The sequence below is a fragment of the Lutjanus erythropterus genome, chromosome 2 (assembly GCF_056507025.1).
Source record: "Lutjanus erythropterus isolate fLutEry1 chromosome 2, fLutEry1.hap2, whole genome shotgun sequence".
NCBI classification, from domain to species: domain Eukaryota; kingdom Metazoa; phylum Chordata; class Actinopteri; order Lutjaniformes; family Lutjanidae; genus Lutjanus; species Lutjanus erythropterus.
Window position 1 is genome coordinate 21,062,009 of NC_139318.1, and position 6,666 is coordinate 21,068,674.

Below are 6,666 nucleotides of genomic sequence, written 5' to 3' on the forward strand. Positions count from 1 at the left end.
CTAACTCTGAAACTGAGCACCTGGCCTTTCCCTCTCCTCAATGGTTAGCAGAGCAATTCCGCTTACCACTTAGATTCCTGGAAAAAGGCAGCTTTCATACTGCAGAAGAGATGAGGCAATCGCATTTAACGACACCAAAAAATGATCAGTTATCTCTTGAAACTGTGTCTAAACCCAAAAGAAGGACCACAGACAAACCAACCTTTCAGTCTCAGGTAAGAGAATGTTATTTGTTATAGCTAAAATTAACAGGTTAACAAGATGCACAGTTAGCAGAAAGTTGCTAACAACTGCTGCTCCAATTTTGCAGCCTTGTTGATTGCCCAGAAAAATGTGTAGGAATAACAGAGAAAAACAAAATAAAACAGATGAGTTTACATACAGGCTATGTATCCTGGTTATGATCGGGTTTTTGGAGTATCCTAGTTGTGTTTTGCACATATAAAGCCTTATACCTGGTTTTGAGAAACAAGGATATGCTACTTGCAGTACTCTGATAATCACCAGTGGCATGGCACGTAGCATGTTATCCTGGTTTCTGAACATTACATGTTAGTATAGAAAAAGGTGCTTGATATGGTGAAAGATCAAGACACAACTGTACACAGATGATCAGAAGCAGGGATAGGTTACTACTAGAATCATACACAGATATCAATAACCAGGTTTCTCATTTCCATGTAAACATCATATCCTTACTAAGATATGTGTGTGCATGTGAACACAGTCATTAATTTAACAGTCGATTTTAAGTATGTGGGGGAGCCCTCTGAAATTGTCCTGGGGACCAGATCTGGCCACCAGCCAGCGGCCTGGCAGTTACTTGTTACTTGGCCACAGGACGCTTCAGTTTTTTGTCATGTGTTCTCATGTGACCACAGTCAGCAGTCACGATCTGTTAGGGCGCAAACTGAGGTTTCAAATTATTTATGATGACACTTAATGCATTATTGTGTATGCTAATAAAAATATGATCAACAACAAACCAGCTATAATCATAAACCAATACTTATTATCCCACATTTTCATACCATAATATCATTGACACCATCATATTTACAGGGACACATGATGCCCTGCAGCCCTTCAGGTGCATCGCTTTGCTCAAATAATTTTCACTTAATTCAATCCAGTCCATACAACTCTCATAAATCTCCATGCGAACTTGTGGTCTCACACACCACTGTGAACTGACTAACCACCTCATCCATGTTGAACATACCATTCTATTAATAAGAGTTTATTCAGTCAGCCTCCTTCCTTGTTGCAGGGTTCAACATCAAGAGGCATTTCATCTTTCCCTGCAGGTTCACTTCCCGCTTGTATAATCTCACTAACCGGGCATAAAAGAATCATAACATCCTTTCGGCGGATGAGGGTGGAAGTGATCTTTCTTTGAAAATCAGTGTATATGCCTGATGAAGATCTGCGTCCAGAACAATACAGTGCTACAGAGATTTACTGTTTGTCTGTTGACTGCTATTGTCATACAGGAAGTTGTATATCTGCATTATTTCTCTTTTTTTTAAATACAGAAACAGACAACCAGCAATCTGTCAAGTTGGTCCTGTTCTGCTTTTCATCAAACTATAATCTCTGTACTAGACACTGCTGTTACAGACCCTTGTCATATTGTTAATCTCAAGACATTCGCAGGTTGCTCCTCTACTGTACACCGTGTGACACTACACTATTACACCTCCTCACATACACCAACCACCACACTAGTATTAACAACAAGTACAAATATATCAACACAGGAACAATTTTTTGGCTTTATTTACATTTAGAGTATAATCATGCTCATTTAGACTACATCTGACACACTACTATGTTTTTTCCTAGTGTGACCTGGATTCCAGTCCTGGATTGTGTAACTGTCTCTTACTGTGTCAGCACCAATCTTGTCAAATTCCATGGACAACCACGTGTATGTGCTGATAAAATCAAATTTGACTCAGATAAAGTTTCCCAGTAGCTTAGAATTAGGTCAATTGTAATTCATATAATATTATAAATAAAGCTGTGTTGATTAGTTGTCAGTTATTAAATTAATTGACAACTATTTTGAATGAATAAATCATTTTGGGACACAAAAAAGTCAAAATTCTCTCCTTTCAGCTTCTCAAATATAAATATTTTCTGGTTTCTTTCCTCTGTAACAGTTAACTGAGTATCTTTGGGTAATGGACAAAACAAGGGGCATTATCTTGGGCTTTGGGAAACAGTGATAAACATTTTTCACCATTTTCTGACATTTTATAGACCAAACAATTAAATGATTAATCGAAAAAATTGTGGACAGATTAATCAAAAATGAAAATAATCCTTAGCTGCAGCTCTGTTTCTTAACATTATTTAATAAAGGCATGCTGGTCATACAGGAAATATCAACTTGTGCAATCAACTACATGATTCATTTTGACTTTACCAAATGTTGTAAGGTTGGATTTGCCAAACTTATACGTCTAAATCAAACAGCAGTAAGCCTGGTAAGAAACCACATCATTTAGTCAACCATTCATCTGACTTCCCTCAAAGTCAACGAACACCAGAGGCCTAATCTCCACACAACAGCTTTTACAATCTACGACAACTCCCAAACTGACAAAGGATCTCTCATGCTACACCCCTCGAATTATGGTCCTTGCAGGCTTTTACAACATGTGCAAAAAAAAAACCCTCAACATGGTAATGCCAAAGTAAACATCAGAGAAGACTGATTCTAAATGCTAAAACAAAAGTCCCACATGAAAAACAAAAATCTCTTCCCAGATAAATGATAATGCAGCAACAATTTCTAACACCACATCTGAAAAACTAGCAATGCAAATGATTCTTACTATTTTCAAATTAAGACTCAGCAGCACCACAATATCAGCATCCAGCACAGCTCTGTCAAACACAGTGGACATTGAGCTGCTATGAAGGTTAGAAGAAGAGCCATCTGTGGCTCTGTGTAACAAGGAAATCAAATATTCAAGAACTTGACACTCACAAAAACTGGTCCATTAAGACCACAGCTCATACACAGTATTACCAATTGAACCATTAACGTCTATTTTTGTTCTGTATTGCCCAGCTTGACATAAGTGATTAGTTTCAAAGGTCAAACCACAAATAATATAAGCCATAAGGAGGCTTATAAATTATGTACCATAAAATTCATTATGTATTTAGGGTTGCATCTATCCTGTTTGTCAAACATTTATGGAACTTTTCTCTCCTAATGGAGCAGGAATTTCACAGTGGCATATTAATCATAGCTATTCTTTTGTTAACTTCTGACTTCACTTACAGTGTGACAAGAGAGGGCCATGAGAAACTTAACACGCAGGCCTCTGGCTGTTTCAAGGCATTTTAGAGGTAGCCATCAATAAATGTGTAATACACAGTTATGCATGAAAACAACATAGCACTTAAGGAATGCAATTGTGCTCCCATGTATTCTGAGTGAGGACAGAATGATCAATTCTACATTAAATGTAATTAAGTTATGTTACATTTTGCAACCAAAACTGATATCCATGTGAAAAATGATATTTGTTTTCTTGTGCAACATCACATCACATACTGCTAGTGCAACACTGTGCCTCCTGTTATTTGAAAATTGCAGTAGGTCATGTTGCGATTTCGATAACATTTTGATTATTTGTTATACACTTTTGTTAAATTGTTAATAATGGGACAAAACCACAGCAACACTTGAAATAGTATTAATATTTAGAACAATATGGATGCCTTTCCTTTTCCAGGCACTTAGCAACTAGGTGAGGTTGTGCCAGGAACTCTCTCTTGAAAGTAGGAAGTCTAGCTCCATATACATTTCTCTTTTATTTAGACAATGTTATCCCTCAGGCCTTCTTCAAGATCAATGTTGATCTTGAAACTGAAGGCTGAAACCTTATCTAAATAAAAGAGAAATGCATATGTAGAGCACACACACACACACTTGGCTGCTAAACTGTAAAGAAAATTTCACAGAATATCTAATTATCTAACAATCAGCAGATAATGTTGATCGACTAATATTGGCATGTATGTTGTATGATGTGCACTGACATGAAAACTTACAACTTTACAGAACATAATGCTGATGGTTTTAATCTTTCCCTTTATAGGCAGCATTTTATGTATCAGTGATCATTTTTCTTAATTCAAGTTTAAAATATTCATATATTTATCTCTATTTGTTGGTTTGTTTTTATGTATAGTTCTTTATAATTATTAAAAATACTGGTGAAAAGTTACTGTTTTAGTGCCTTGTTATAGTTTTGGACCGTAAAGTTTATTGTTAAACAGTAATATGTCACAAGTGTATATCCTAAGTGTCCATATGTGTATATATTTTATATCCTATCTGTATACTATATTCTATGTAAAAAATATCAGTTGATATACCTATACCAGAACTAAATTACTCCATAATATCGGTATCAGTCTCAAAACGTCTATATCCTGAAGGCCTAATAATCTAATTAACATGTGATGTCTAAAATACTGTACAGCATAATTTTTCATGATGAATGTGAACAACTGTTATGACGATGATGATATAACTATAATTGTTAATGGGTCAAATCCAGAGTCACCTGGCTGAATGACAGATTCACCTGATGACTATCATTGAGCTTTGACACGTGAATCAACACGTTGATTCCTTACTAAAGTACAGAGAGTACATTCTGTTGAAGACTGGATTGTGCCTTTAAGTGCAACACACCGCCGACGTATTGTCAAAAAGCAGTTTGAGAGCAATCAAACCTCCAAGAGTGAACAGAAGTAACGTTAAGGAGCAAAGCAGAACTTAAAACATTTGACCTCTTGTCCTGATAAGTTAGCTACATGGTGATGTTGCTGCACTTGAACCAGAAATACTAATACTAAGAAATAAACCATGATTGCCCGCTAATTAATACAGTAGATATGTGCAGCCTTAACCGTTACCTTCAAAACCCTTCAACAAACCCGATGACACAAAGCCCAGTGTGCTCACACCTACACTGTCGGTGGACTGTTACTGTGTATGATGAAGCTAACAAGTTTCCATTAGCTGTCTGATTGAATGTGCTAACGTTAGCCTTATCAAAGTATGAAAACGTCCTTACCTTGATACAGGTTACGGGAGGGTAAAGTTGCAGGTTGTGTTTTGACGATTAAACCTACTTTCAAACTGACGCCATCTATGTAAATCTGAAGGTAGGTGGGTTAAGTAGCACGTTATCAAGCTAAATTCCGGTAAAGTCGTATCATTCCATGTCAACTCTAAGTTCAAAACACGATGCGCATGTGCAATAATACGAGACGGCTCTGATTGGTCAATGCGTAACGATCTTTGTTGTTGTGTGCCCTGCGTTTAGCCTGTCAGGTACTCCTAAAGGTTTTGGTATGAATCAGTGGCTGTTCATATTATTGTTATTACAAACTAAATGATCAGTTACTCTTTAAAACGTTTCTTTCACAGGATGTCCATCATGGAGCAGAAAAATCTAAAGTTTGAGAAGTTAAAGTTTGCGTTAGAAAAAACTGGGGAAGTTTAAACTTAAGCAAAGCAGAACGTCGTAGTTTGGACTTATTGAATGTTTTTTGTCTTCACAGCTTGAACAAGTGAGTGAATGAGTAAAACTTTGGTCTCATCTTTAGCCTAATGTTTGCGGTTGAATACCTTAATTGGAATTAAAATACACAGGTAAATTTATGCTTGGTCGTATAGAAAAATGCCTGAACTTCAACATGGACAGAAGTGACGGGACCACAAAAAGACACTTGAAGGAACTGTCTTTTATGATTCTCTTTCTACCCGTCAGGAATTCCCAGACAAACAGCTAAATTAAGATACCATGGATATCGAGCAGGAATTCATATGAGCCATTGTCATGGAATAGGTCTCTCAGTTAAATTAACCAGATTTATCAAAATAAACCAGGATTTTCCTTTATTCGCGTTGATGGAATACCTCTCTGGGTTTCACTGGCCTGTTAGCAATCTGAGAGCCTTATTGGCTACAAATATACAGATTAAAAGTTTTGTATATACAGGAATAAATTAACGAATAAATGTAACATAAATAAAAATGCTTATAATTCGTTTTATACGTAGTTATTTATCTTTGTATTTCCACATTTATTTATTTACTTTAGTATTTTATTTATCTCAATTTAAATTTCCGCAAGTATTTTCTAATTCAAATTTATTCTTTTGTATGGCACGTCTATGACGCCACAGATATTGGAATAAATACTGCAATATTTCCCTCTAAAGTGTAGTAGAAATATAAAGTAGCCTTAGTATAACGATCACTAATTTGTACAGTACTTCAGTAAATGCACTTGGAAAAGATACTTTCCACTTCTGACTCTGACCATATTATTGTTTTTTGCCATGAACACCAATCCAATCAAACCCAGGTTTATATTTTGTACCGATTTAATAGAAAGCTTATTAACTTCATTAAAATAACACTTCTGAAGATGTAACTTTGTCGGGTCAACAGTAAAGTAATATCTAGATTGATTTAATAAATATGTTATTTAATCAAAACAACGTAAACCCATACTTATATGCAGAATACAAGCACAAATCTCTGGCAAGTTCACATTGATGCCTCCAAATCACGTTTCTATCGCTTTTCTCGCGATATTCTAGCAACTAACTACACATCACATA